The sequence below is a fragment of the Sciurus vulgaris genome (genome assembly GCF_902686455.1).
Source record: "Sciurus vulgaris genome assembly, chromosome: 17".
Lineage (NCBI taxonomy): Eukaryota > Metazoa > Chordata > Mammalia > Rodentia > Sciuridae > Sciurus > Sciurus vulgaris.
The window spans coordinates 54,852,571-54,865,409 of record NC_136478.1 but is presented as its reverse complement, the minus strand read 5'-3'; positions in this window follow the sequence as shown (position 1 = coordinate 54,865,409).

Genomic DNA, 12,839 nt, shown 5'->3' with positions numbered 1-12,839 from the left:
TTTCCTATAGTCAATGAACACGTCAATCACTCTGTCCCGCCCCCGGAGAGACCCCTCCCACTCAAAGCTTACGATTGGTCAACTTCGAAAAGGTGTTCCTAAATGAGTTTTGGGAGAACCCCCCATCGTCTGTCTCATGCCAAATCACTACTGGTTAATGCTGCTGTCAATCATATAAAAGGGTTGTTCCCTGAAGTAGGGTCGAGGGAGGATCCCGGAAGTAGCCTCTTGGTTCCGCCCACCACGCCTGCAGCGGGGTAGGCCACGCCCACGTGAAGGGGAGGTCTTGTAGGAGAGCGTCGAGTGTGCATGCGCACAGGAAGATCTTGGTCGCAGGTCCGGAAGCTGCGGGAGTGTGCCCGGGGATACATGGGTTGGTGTTTCTCTTCGCTCAGTGCGTTTTGCAGGCCTTGTCTTACTCAAAGTCTATAAGAACCCGGCAAAGTCAGCATTATTATGACCTCCCTTTAACCACTAAGGAAACAGGCTCAGAGAGGTACAGCTACTATCCCAGATCACATGGCTTGTGAATGACCCCTATTTCAAGCCAGTGAGTCATCAACAGAGAGGATTCAATTATGGAATTGAGGGGGCGGGCCCTCTTTAAAAGAATACAAAATCACAAACTGGATATGAATATGAAAATTCACATAGAATGTGAAATAATAAATCACATACTTAAAAGAGCTGAAAAATAGCACAAACATTGCAAAATCCCAAACAATAACGTAATGTTTTTATTAATTTACTGCCTGACACACCTCTAAGATGTTTTTTTCTAATTTTTGAGCTGCATACACATTTCATAATAGCCTTATCTACAGTGAAAAGAGAAGAATTAACTGCCTCTTACTTGACTGATGGAACTTTTGTTATTATTATAACTTAGAAAAAGTTCCAGCTTCACAAATCAATATTGGTGATCTCATCTGAATTTTTTGGAAAACTTTCATAAAGTTTCATTCATATGTTAGCTGCATAGTTTGGAAAATGTTTTCACAAACCAGCTTCTGGCTCAGTCGTTTCAATTCTTGACTCACTTCTCTTATACAAGAGCTTCTAGAGCAGGCCACTGGAGGACACATTGAATGCCACACCAGACTGGCTTGGCACCTGGTGTTTGTTTTCTAAATGGCACTGAAGATTGAATCCAGGGGCATTCTACCACTGAGCAACATCCTCTTCCCCTACCCACACCTTTTTTTTTTTTTTTTTAATAAATTTTGAGACTGCATCTTGCTAAATTGCTGAGGTTGGCCTTGAACTTGGAGTCCTTCTGCCTCAGCTTCCCAAATCACTGCAATTGCAGGTGTGGGTCACATGCCTGGTCCCTAAAGAAATATTAGTGCGTTCTTAGAAGCCATTCCTACACCAAGATGAGCTAGGTTATTCAATTATCTGTCCCAGGCTACTCCAACACCACCCCTGGCAAAAGAATGCACAACAAAGGGAAAGTACTCTGGGAAAAGACAGTGGTCTTAACCAATTGAACTTTAAATACCTCCTCTTTGCAAATTTTACAAGAACATCAGACTACAGGAACATACTGCCAGGGTCTCTCTAAGGGCCTTGGAAGAGCCCAAGCAAATCAGGGGCCCTGAAGCTTGAATGAGCTTTACTCTAAAACTACTCCTAAATGCCAGTAATCATGCATTAATTGAGTGTTTACTATGTTCAGGGGCTATGCCATATGCCATGGAAAAGCACAATACAGTCCTGATACTGCCACCAACTGGTCATGGAGCCCCTTCCCCTCCCTAGGTATGAGTTTTCTCACCTGCAAATTGAATATTGCTAAAAATCTAACATTTAGGGTTATTACACATCCAAGATATAAAGTTCACAAAATAGACCAGTTAATACCGTGATCTCTGCTCTCAGAGAAATGCAGGATCCAGACCTTCCTGTGACCAGTTGGGGGACTTCCCCCAAGTCACATCTCTCCTGTGATATTTCCTTTCTTTGTCTGCAGGTGGATTTTGATTCATTTATTCATCATGCATTCCTCAGCACCTACTATGTTCCAGGCACTCTTTCTGGGTGGTGAACACAGAATTAGTGAACAAAGAGAAAAGGTCCATGCCCTAGTAAAAGGGAGAGAAATAATAACAAACGAAAAATAAATGTCAGATGGTGAGTGCTACAGAGAAAATGAAGCAAAGAGGACAGGATGACTGGGGAAGGTGACTCAGAGAAACTGACTTAGAAGCAGAGATCTGAAGGAAGTGAATGAATGACCAGCAGAGAATGACCCTCGAGCCAGCAATTCCACTTCTAGATCTATCCCCAAGAAAATTGAAAACAGGTGTTCAAATAATTAGTCATACATGAGTTTTCATGGAACATTATTCACAATAGCCAAAATGTGGAAACAACCCAAGAGTCCATGAATAAATAAACACAATGTGGTATATCTATACAATGGGATAGTATTCAGCCATAAAAAGGAATGAAGTTCTGATACACACTATGGCATGGATGAACCATGAAAACACTATGCAAAGTGAAAGAAGTCGGATGCAAAGGGCCACATAGTCCATGATTCCATTCACATGAAATGTCCAGAATAGACAAGTCCAGAGAGGCAGGAAGTGATGTCAGGCACTGGCCAGAAGAAGGAGCAAGGAATCACTGTTAACGGGTGTGGGGCTCCTTTGAGATGACAACGACATTTTGGAACTAGATAAGAGGTAACAATTGAACAGCATTATGAACATACTATTGTACACTTCAAAGTGGTTAATTTTATGTTATGTGGATTTCGTCTCAATAAAAAAATTTTAAGCAAAAGATAAAAGAATAATTCGAATGAGAGATGATGGTGGCTTTTACGAGGGCGGCAGCCGAGGAGGTGGTGAAAGTGGTTAGAATCTGCATATATTCTGAAGGTAGGGCTGACAGGATTTGCTGATGGATTGGGTGTTGGGAGAGAGAAAGAAAGAGAGGAGTCAAAAAGGATTCCAAAGTTTTTGATCAGAGAAGCAACTGCTAAGATGAAGTTTCCATTTATGGAGATTCAATGAATGGGAGGTGGAGCGTAGGGATTAGGAGTGTGACGCTGGACTTGTGGAGGCACTGATAGACTTCCGGGTGGAAGCACTGAGGGAAGAGGTGATAGGTGGGTCTGGACCCTGGGGTGAGGTCCAGCTTAGAGACTGGATGGACAGAGAGATGATAGATAGATAGATAGATAGATAGATAGATAGATAGATAGATAGATAGATAGATAGATAGATAGATAGATAGATTGATAGATTGATAGATAGATAGATAGATGGATGATAGATAGATTGGTAGGTGGATCCATCCATCTGGGAGTTTATCACCAAAAGACTGAAGAGGACCAAGCACAGACACCAAGACTCTCCAGTATTTAAAGACTCTTAAGTATGAAAGAGAAAACTGCAAAGGAACAGCCACTAAGCAGGGTGGGAAATGATCAGAAAGGCATGTCCTGGATGCCAGGGGGGAATAAGCCAAGAAGCAGGCGTGACCATTAAGATGTGGAGTGTTGGAATCACATCAGGGCAGATCACTGGACTGTCAGACTGAGCCACATTGAGGTCACCAATAACCTCATAGAGAGTGGATTTGGCCAAGTGGCAGAGCCAAAGCCTGACTGGAGTTGTTCTCAAAAGATTGGGAGAAGAGGAATGAAGATGTTAGTAGATACCTTTTCTGAGGGTTTTGTTGTAAAGGGCTGCAGAACACAAGCTGGAGCTAGACACAGAGGGCTAAACACACGTGCTTGTATTAGAGCCTGTTTGTTTGGTTTTTTATTTGGTACCAGAGAGTGAACCCAGGGGTGCTTAATCACTGAGCCACCTTACCGAGCCCTTTTTATTTTTTTTATTTTGAAACATAAATTGGGGTCCTGCTAAGTTACTTAGGACCTCCCTAAGTTTCTGAGGCTGGCCTCGAACTTCAGATCCTCCTGTCTCAGCCTCCTGAGTCACTGGGACTACAGGTCTGCACCATGTACAGGTCAGCCCCATGAGAATGATCCAGGGAAGAGGGGACAATTAGTAGTGCAGGAGAGAGAGGGAAGACTTGCTTGACCGGTGTTCCTGGGCAGGCCAGTGCACATGTGTGGAAGCTGGCCTTGGCCGAGAGACCCCAGCTGGCAGCAGGGCAGGCAGACAGTTGGCCACAGGTGCAAGCTGGTGGGGGGACCTGGGGAAGTTTTCTACTGATGGCTTCTCTCCTCTCTGGGCACTGGGAAGGGTCCAGGGTGAGAGGGAGGATGGCCGGTGGGGGAGGCGCAGGCGTGAAGTACATTTGCAGGAGGCTGGGGGCGGGAGGCCAGGCAGCCCCCAGGCTGGCCGATAGTGAGATCATGGTGAGTCTGGCTTCACTCTTCTCCAGCTGCATTCAGCAGCTGCAGGTGCACAGAGAGTGGAGAGTTCAGCAAACTGGAGCCCTGGGAACGGGGTCATGGTAGCCAGGAGCGCCGGGAAGGAAAGCAGCAGAGATAATTCGAAGTGTGTGGACCTGGGAAATGGGTCTCTGGCAATCCAACCTTGTCCTTTTATAGACAGGAAAACAGAGGCCCAGAACCCTTCCAGGATTTAAACACTCTACCATGATTTTTTTATGTAAGGTGCTATTATTGTTATGCTTGTAAAATGTTCCAGTAGCTGCTGGGTGTTTTGGTGAGCTAACTGATCCCAGCTACTCAGGAGGCTGAGGAAGGAGGATTGCTTGAGCCTATGAATTCAAAGTATCTTCTAATTTGTTCATCCTAATCCTGCACAGAATTTCTCTTCCAAGATTGGCTGTGTGTCCTCTTGAACACATTTTGATGTTTCTTCTGACACCACCTGGAGGTAACCTCCCAAGTAGAAAAACAATATCATGGGTTACCAGCACCCCATAAACATTTGTGTTTTGACTGATTGTGTTTCTTTGGCTGAAATTCACTCACTCCTTCATTCATTCACTCATTCATATCAAGGTCCCAGAAAGTCAACCCCAGGCATGATACATTCCTAGGAAAGGCTCTGCCACTAAGCCCCGTTCCCACCCTTGGGAGGTTAGCAGTTCTAGGTAAAGAAGTTTCCATGCTGGGTGCGGAGGCACATGCCTGGAATCCCAGCGAAGGCTGAGGCAGGAGGATCAAAAGTTCAAAGGCAGCTTCAGCAATGGTGAGGTGCTAAACAACTCAGCGAGACCCCGTCTCTAAATTAAAAATACAAAATAGGGCTGGAGATGTGGCTCAGTGGATGACTGCCCCTGAGTTCAATCTCCCACATAAAAAAAAAAAAAAGTTTCCAGCTTCCCAACAATGCTAAACTCGGGAAAGATGGCCCAAGGTGCACAGCCTGAGCTGTGTAGCAAGACTCTGTCTCAACAACAATAACAAAAATGTTTCAATAGCTCAGTTGATTGTAAGGTTTGCAAAGGCAGTCTGCAAACATGCCCCCAACCCCTCTGAGTCACCTTGCTGCAGCTGGGATAACAGAGAGCACTCAGTAAGCCCTAGGTGCTTTCCTGAACCGTCTACAAGAGGCTCTGAGCCTGTCAGCCTGGGTTCAAATCCCAGTTCTGCTTCCTACACACAGCTTCTCCATGGGTCAGTTTTCTCATCTGAAAAATGGGGCAGTAATAGCAGCAGATCCTTGTAGTGTTCCTGGAAGGAATAAATGAGTCAATATGTGCACAGTGTTTGGCACGGTGGCTACCATGCAGCAGGCACCTGACGGGCGGTGCTGTTATCATTGCAGTGCATGATGAAGGTTGGGGGCAGAGAGGCACCAGGAGGATCCCTGTCCTACTGTGAGAGGGAGTGAAATATCAAAGTGTTAGCTTTCAGAGTCTCACACGGAGCTGGGCACAGTGGTGCAAACCTGTAATTCCAGCAACTCAGGAGGCTGAAGCAGGAGGATCACAAGTTTGAGACCAGCCTCAGCCACTTAGTAAGTCCCTTGGCAACTTGGTGAGACCCTGTCTCAAAATAAATAAAATAATTTTATTTATTTGGGGGTGTGGCTCAGTGGTAGAGCACCCTTGGATTCAATCTCCTCCCCGCCCCACCCCAAAAAGTCTTACACAAATGCATGCACACACACACACACACGTGTGCAAACACACACACACTCACACACACAAAACCTGTTAATTTGCAATAATTCTAGATGGAGATGAAGACTAAAGAAGCCAGAGGAACTAAACTGACCTACAAAAGAAAGTACATAAGCCGATCCTTTCATACTTTCCACATCCACCATACTGGCAAAAATTAGCATGAGGGCACCATGTTTTGAAGGAGTCTTTGGAAGAGTGGACCCTTCAGCAGTGATGGAAGGAAATCAAATAGGCACATCCTTGCTGAGTACAATTGAGCAATGCTTTAAGACATTAAATAAAGAATACCTGATGAGCCAGGCCTGGTGGCACACCCCTGGACTCCCAGCAACTCTGGAGGCTGAGGCAGGAGAATCACAAGTTCAAAGTCAGCCTCAGGGCTGGGGAGATAGCTCAGTTGGTAGAGTGCTTGCCTTGTAAGCATAAGGCCCTGGGTTCGATCCCCAGCACCAAAAAAAAAAAAAAAAAAAATCAACCTCAACAACTTAGTGAGGCCCTAAGCAACTTAGCAAGACCCTGTCTCAAAATAAAAGTTTAAAAGGGCTGGGGATGTGGCTCATTGGTTACTTGTCCTTGGTTCAATCCCTGGTACCAAGGAAAAAAAATATGCCTGATGACCCAATTATCCTACCCTACAGACAGCCTGTTACTGAGGTAGGTATGGATGAGGGTACACACTGAAGTGTGTACAGTAGTACAGGTAGTATGGAGTTGGAAAGAACTAGACGTTTGTATTAGGACTGGAAGAGTGGAATGTGGAATAAGCATGGAATACAATACAACAGTGTAAAGAGGAATAAGGTAACACGGGTGCGGTGCTCAGTAACTGCCCAATGCCGTGTGTTTTCAGATGCCACCTTGCAGCAATTTCATGAAAAGGGGACTACAATTTTAAACTCCCGTTTTATAAATGAGGAAACTGAAGCCCAGAGAGGTTAAGTCACTTGTCCAAGGTCATTCAACTGGTGAGCAGTGGAACTGGAGCTTGAACGGAGGCAGTCTCTCAAGAGTCCAGAAAACTCACTCACCTTGAACTGAAAACAAGCATGCCACACAGACACCTCTCCAAAGGCAAAGACACAGAGAGAGAGAGAGAGAGAAAGAGAGAGAGAGAGAGAGAGAGAGAGGTTTGTAGCTCAATGACATTGTCTTACAAATTTAGCACACATAAAACAAAACTAAGATAATGCATGAGGCATGTATTTTTTTTTTTTTTTTTTTTTTTTGGTCCCAGGGATTGAAACCAGGGTTGCTTAACCACTGAGCTACATCATACATCTCTAGCCCTTTATTTTTTATTTTGAGACAGGGTCTCACTAAGTTACTGAGGCTGATCTTGAACTTGTGATCCTCCTGCCTCAGACTCCTGAGTTGCTGGGATTACAGATGCACACCATTGTGCCCTGCATGGATTTGTTTTTGGGGGGTTACCAGGGATTGAACCTGGGGTGCTTAACCACTGGGCCACATCCCAGTCCATTTTATATTTTATTTAGAGATGGGGTCTCGCCAAGTTGCTTAGGGCCTTGCTAAACTGCTGAGGTTGGCTTTGAACTTGTGATCCTCCTGCCTCAGGCTTCAGAGCCGCTGGGATTACAGGCATGTGCCACCATGACCAGCCCCTGCATGGATCTTAATAAAAGAATAGAAGATTGGAAAGTCAAAGATTAAGCTCATTAGAGCGGGTGCCTATTGGGGGCAGATGAAGGGGAGGAATTACTAAAATTAAATTCCACCAAAGATGATCGCACAGAACCAGCACAAGTCTACACTCTACAGGTTCTCAGCAAAGTAAGCAGCAAGATCCCCAAGGAAGGCGGGCACCCTGGACTGAGGGGGCCGGTGCCTGAGAAAGAGGCAGCAGCTGCGCTCTCGAATCAGCCTTCTCGCGCCTGAGTTTCCCCGTCCATACCGTCTGCACAGTCACACCGTGTGGAAAGATGCACAGGAAACTCCTTCCTCCACAGAGGAGGCAAGAGGCAGAGCAGGTGCCTCTGATCAGAGACGCCTGCACTCCCGTGTTCTGCAGCTCTGTCCACAACGGTCAAGGTGTCAGCCGGGGTGTCCGTCAGCAAACCAAGGGACACAGGAAATAGGCTGCATGCGCACCATAGAATGCTATTCAGTGGTTTTCCAAAATAATGAAATCCTGAAAACATGGTGCATATATATACATACATATACATGCATACAGTGGAATGTTATTCAGTGACTTAAAAAAGAATGGAATCCTGTTCTCAGAAGTTTAAAAAGTTGATCTGGAAGAAGAAGAGAGTGGACTAGTGATTACTAGGGGCTGCGAGGGGAAGGGGATTGGGGAGAGAAGGAGGCTGGATAACAGTTACCTACGAGGAATAAGTTCTGTTCTACAGCACAGTGGAGCGATTATAGTTCACAATGACCTATTACACACACACACACACACCATCACACAGACTGGGGGTTGAACCCAGGGGTGCTCTACCACTGAGCCACATCCCCAGCTCTTTTTATTTTTTTATTTTGACTTGCTGAGGCCAGCCTCATACTTGCAATCCTCCTGCCTCAGCCTCCTGAGGCTGGGATTATAGGCATTTGCCACGGTGCCCAGCTACCTATTATATATTTTATGAAGAACAGAAGACAGGAGTTCAAGGTCTCTGAACAGAAAGAAATGACGAGAAGATGGGAATGCTAATTATCCTGATTTGATCATTGCATATCGCATACATGTATGTCTTCAATATGTACAATTATGTGTTAATTGGAAGGAAAAAAAGGGCTGGAGGTATAGCTCAGTGGAGCATTTAACTAGCACGCGTTGAGGCCTTGGGTTCCATCCCAGCACCAAAAGAAAGTGGGGGGGAGGGAAAGAAAAGAAATAGAGCAATATAAATTGCTTCTCTATGTTTTTACAAAAACTCCAACTTTATTTCTTTTGAACACAACGCAGCATACAGTGTGACTTCCCTTTGAAAAGGAAGCCCCTGGCTGCTGGTTGGGAGGGTGGGTGAGGTTGAAATGGGGAGCAGAGGAAGAAAGTCAGGTTGAGGTGGAAGGGGATGGAGCCCCAGTGGTGGTGGGGGAGCTGGAGAGCAGGGGTCTCATTCAGAGCCTAAAGGTCCAGCAGAAAGGGTCTGCTGTGGGGGTCAGGGGATGGGGTTTCAAGGGCAGCAGCAAGGTTCATGGCCTGAGCAACCAGAAGAATTTGGAATTGGTCCCAGAAGCAGGAGGGAATCACAGGAAGATGTTGAGGCTGGGGCGGGGGTAGGGACTGGGTCAGATGCCAAAATCACCAAGGTGGCAGCCAGCACCAGAAGCCCAGGCCCGAGAGACAAGAGATGGGGAAGATTCTCGGCCCAGCTCAGTCCCCGAACTCACTGTGGGATCCTGGGCAAAATCAGACCCTCTCTGGGACTCTAGGTCCCTGTCCTATGAAAAGGCCGTTAGACCCCCAAAAGACCTCTCAAAGCTGAGGCATTTTTGCTCCAAGTTTTTCTGCCTCAAATGTCCCCGGGATCAGGTAAGACCCAGCCAGCATGCAGGATGCAACCTCCTCTCCCCAGCCTCCTCCTCAAAGCCCACCCTGGCACCCCTGGGCCTAGGAGCCTGGAGGACGGTGACAAAACCAGACAGTACCAGCTGGCCACCAGGAGCCCTGAGAGGTTCTCCCCACCTGCACCACCACCTCTCATCCCGGCCCAGCCACTGCCCCTCGCACCTGGATGGCCCAAGTCACCTCCCTGCTGGGTGCCTTTACTTACATCTGTCACTGCCCCTGATCCTGCTCTCCACGTGGAGGCAGAAGGATCTTGCCATCTAAGTCAGCTCGCATCCTTCCTCTGCTCAAAAGCCTTCCATGGCGCCTGCTTAGAGGCAAATCTGTCTTCATGGTGGCTTCTTATCACATCCCTGCATCTCCCCTCCTCCCACTGGGACAGGGTTGGTGGTGGTACAGGCAAAGAAGCCCAGAACCTGCGCTGGCCCCATCCCAGCTCCCAGTCTGACCCCTCTCCCTCCATTGCCCCTACGATGCCTAAGTCACTCCCTGCTTGGAATCCTTCAGTGACCACAGGGTTCACCATGTGTCAACTCCACACCAGTTGGTTACAACAGGTTAGTGGGCTGTGAGATCAACCAGCATTTTTTAATAGAAAAGAAGAGATTAGCATTTGAGCACGTAGGGTAGAGACAGCATAGACCAAGGTACAGAGGAAGTCCCCTTTAGGGAAACTTGTGTTCCTTCTATATGCATTGCCCAGCGATGGAAATGCATTTCTTACTGCAAGTCAAAAAAGTTTGCAAAACCCTGCACCACACGGTCCTGGCTCTGCCTCTCCTAAATCCTGTGGACTGAGTGGATGGATGATATTAATAGCAGTTCCAATTTATCTCTTTGCCGAAACCCATGCCAAGTGGCTTTGTGTGCTTCTGCTGGTGGACTCCTCGCCACATCCCGAGCACGGCTATAATTCCCTTTGGACAGATGGTGAGACTGAGGCTCCGATTGGAGGCACACTATGCCTGAGGTCACGAGCCTGGGAAGGCAGGGTTTCCAGTCCTCGCCAGCCTTTCTCCTGAGCCTGAGCACCGGAAGCCCGCCCACTTGGCCGCTGGTCCCGCCCCTCCTGCTCTGCTCCCCACCTACCGGGAGCACTGTCCTCAGAACCCCTAGGGGCAAGCTGCCTCATGGGTCCAACAGCCCAACCAACAATGCCATTCCAATTCCCATTTTGCAGGCTTGAAAACCGAGGCCTTTCATACCAGAAAACAAAAGCTGAAAAGTATGTCCAAGAATTCACCCTTCTTATCACCCTTCTCCAAACTCCCCTCTTTCAGAGGCAGGAGAGAGAAATGGCTAAGAATGTTTCTTTAACACCTGGGTTCCTAGCTGTGTGACTGTAGGCAAACCCTCTAGGCCTCAGTTTCCTTTTCTGCAAAATGGGGATGATAGCAGTAACCTACCCGTAAGGTCATGCTTATGTCTTAAGTAATAAGTTAGAACATATACAAAAACAGTGGCCACCTCTTCCTCAGAGGGGGTATCTTCCCAACAACCCAATGCAAATGGACTACTATTTGGTCCCCAACTTTGTCACAGAAGAAGGAAGTCCCCTTGCCTTAGTTCACAAAGCTAGAAAGTGGGAAGGTCAGAATTTGGTTGTAGATCTGTCTGGACTTTTAGCCACCACGTCACAACAGTACTTTAAGGAATATGAGTGTCAACAGCAATGTTTTCCAAATTAAGGGATGTGAGACTCAGAAAGGGTGAGGATGCGCCCAAGTCACACAGCCTGTAAATGGCAGAGCCAGGATTCAAGCTCGGTCTCGTGTGTGCCCAGGTGCAGGCTGACCTTCACTGCAGTGAGCCCCTCCATACCGCACTGAGGGTGCAGAGCAAAGAGCAGGTGGAGGCTCCCCTCTCCCAGCCTGGTCTGGGTCTCTGTGTCCCTGGCTCTGGCCTCTATCCAACCTAGGGTGGCTGCTCCCCCGAAAGCCTTGGGATGGGGGGAGTGGGGTGGCAGAGATGAAAGCAGAGGGTGCAACCCCCTTCCCCTGCCTCTGATTGGGGCCCTGCAATCCCCCAGGATTTGGTGCTTGGAAAGCTGACGTTGGGTTGCTATGGTGATGGGTTTGGGGCGGTTGCCATGGCAGCGGAACTAGCCTAGGTTTAAAAATATCTAGGAGGAGGTTTGTGTTTGTGTGTGAGTGTGAGTGCGTGACCGACCGTGCTGTTGTGTGTGTCCAAACGGGAGGATTGGATCAGGGTGGGTGGGGCCGGTCCTACAGGCATGATGCGGGAGGGGAGCGCAGAGCCACACACAGCCCTCCAAGCGTGTGTGTGTGTGTGTGTGTGTGTGTGTGTGTCACTGAATGGCCCGAGAGATCCAATCATTGTGTGTTAGACTAGGTATTAAATGTGTGTGATCAACGCATGATCGAGGCTGTTCATCAGTCTATACGGCTCATGTCACTAACATGTATGTCTTATGTAACTTAGCGCGTGTCTTGTGGCTTTGATCACGTAATATAACTTTTCAGTGTTTGTGGGCCACTGAATTGTGGTGAATCTTGAACACGTACGCCTGGGTATTATTTGTGACTGCCTTGATATTAGATTTGCATCTATTCATGTGTGAGAGCTCGTGTGGTGGCTTTGGAGCCGCACGACTGAATGTGCATCCGAGGTGAGTGTGGGTACGTGTGCATGTGGATGTGTGCGTGTGTGCACAGTGGCTATCTCCTGGGAGTGTTCATGCATCAGTGTGCTTGTGTGAAACTGTGTTGAGTCCATGCACCTGTGTATCCACAGCAGGGCCTGTGAGAATGTGAGAGGGACCTTCGCCCCCAACTCCATGGATCCTGGAATACTGGATACCTGTGTGGTGTGAGCCTCCACCTAAAAGGGCCTAAGGTGTAGATCTCAGCCTGACCTCAGTACCTCCCTGCATCCCTCTCGCCTCTTCCCCGTCTCCATGACAACCAGCTCCTCAGCTCCCTCCAGGAAGATAGAGGGGGAGGATCCAGACTGCAGTGGACCACAACCCCCTCCCATCCCCCTTGGCTCCAGGGACAATGGGGGGGAGGGGACAGATGGGCAGCCACCCCATCCACCCCAGGCCATCTGCTCCCCCCCCCCATTCTGGGGACCTGAGAGCGTAGCAGGGGAGGGGCAGGTGGAATGAAGCAGATCCCAATGCCACGGACCCCCACAGCTGCCACAATTACTCTCGCTCAGGCCCCCTCTGAGTCTAACCTTGCCTCTGGCCAAACTA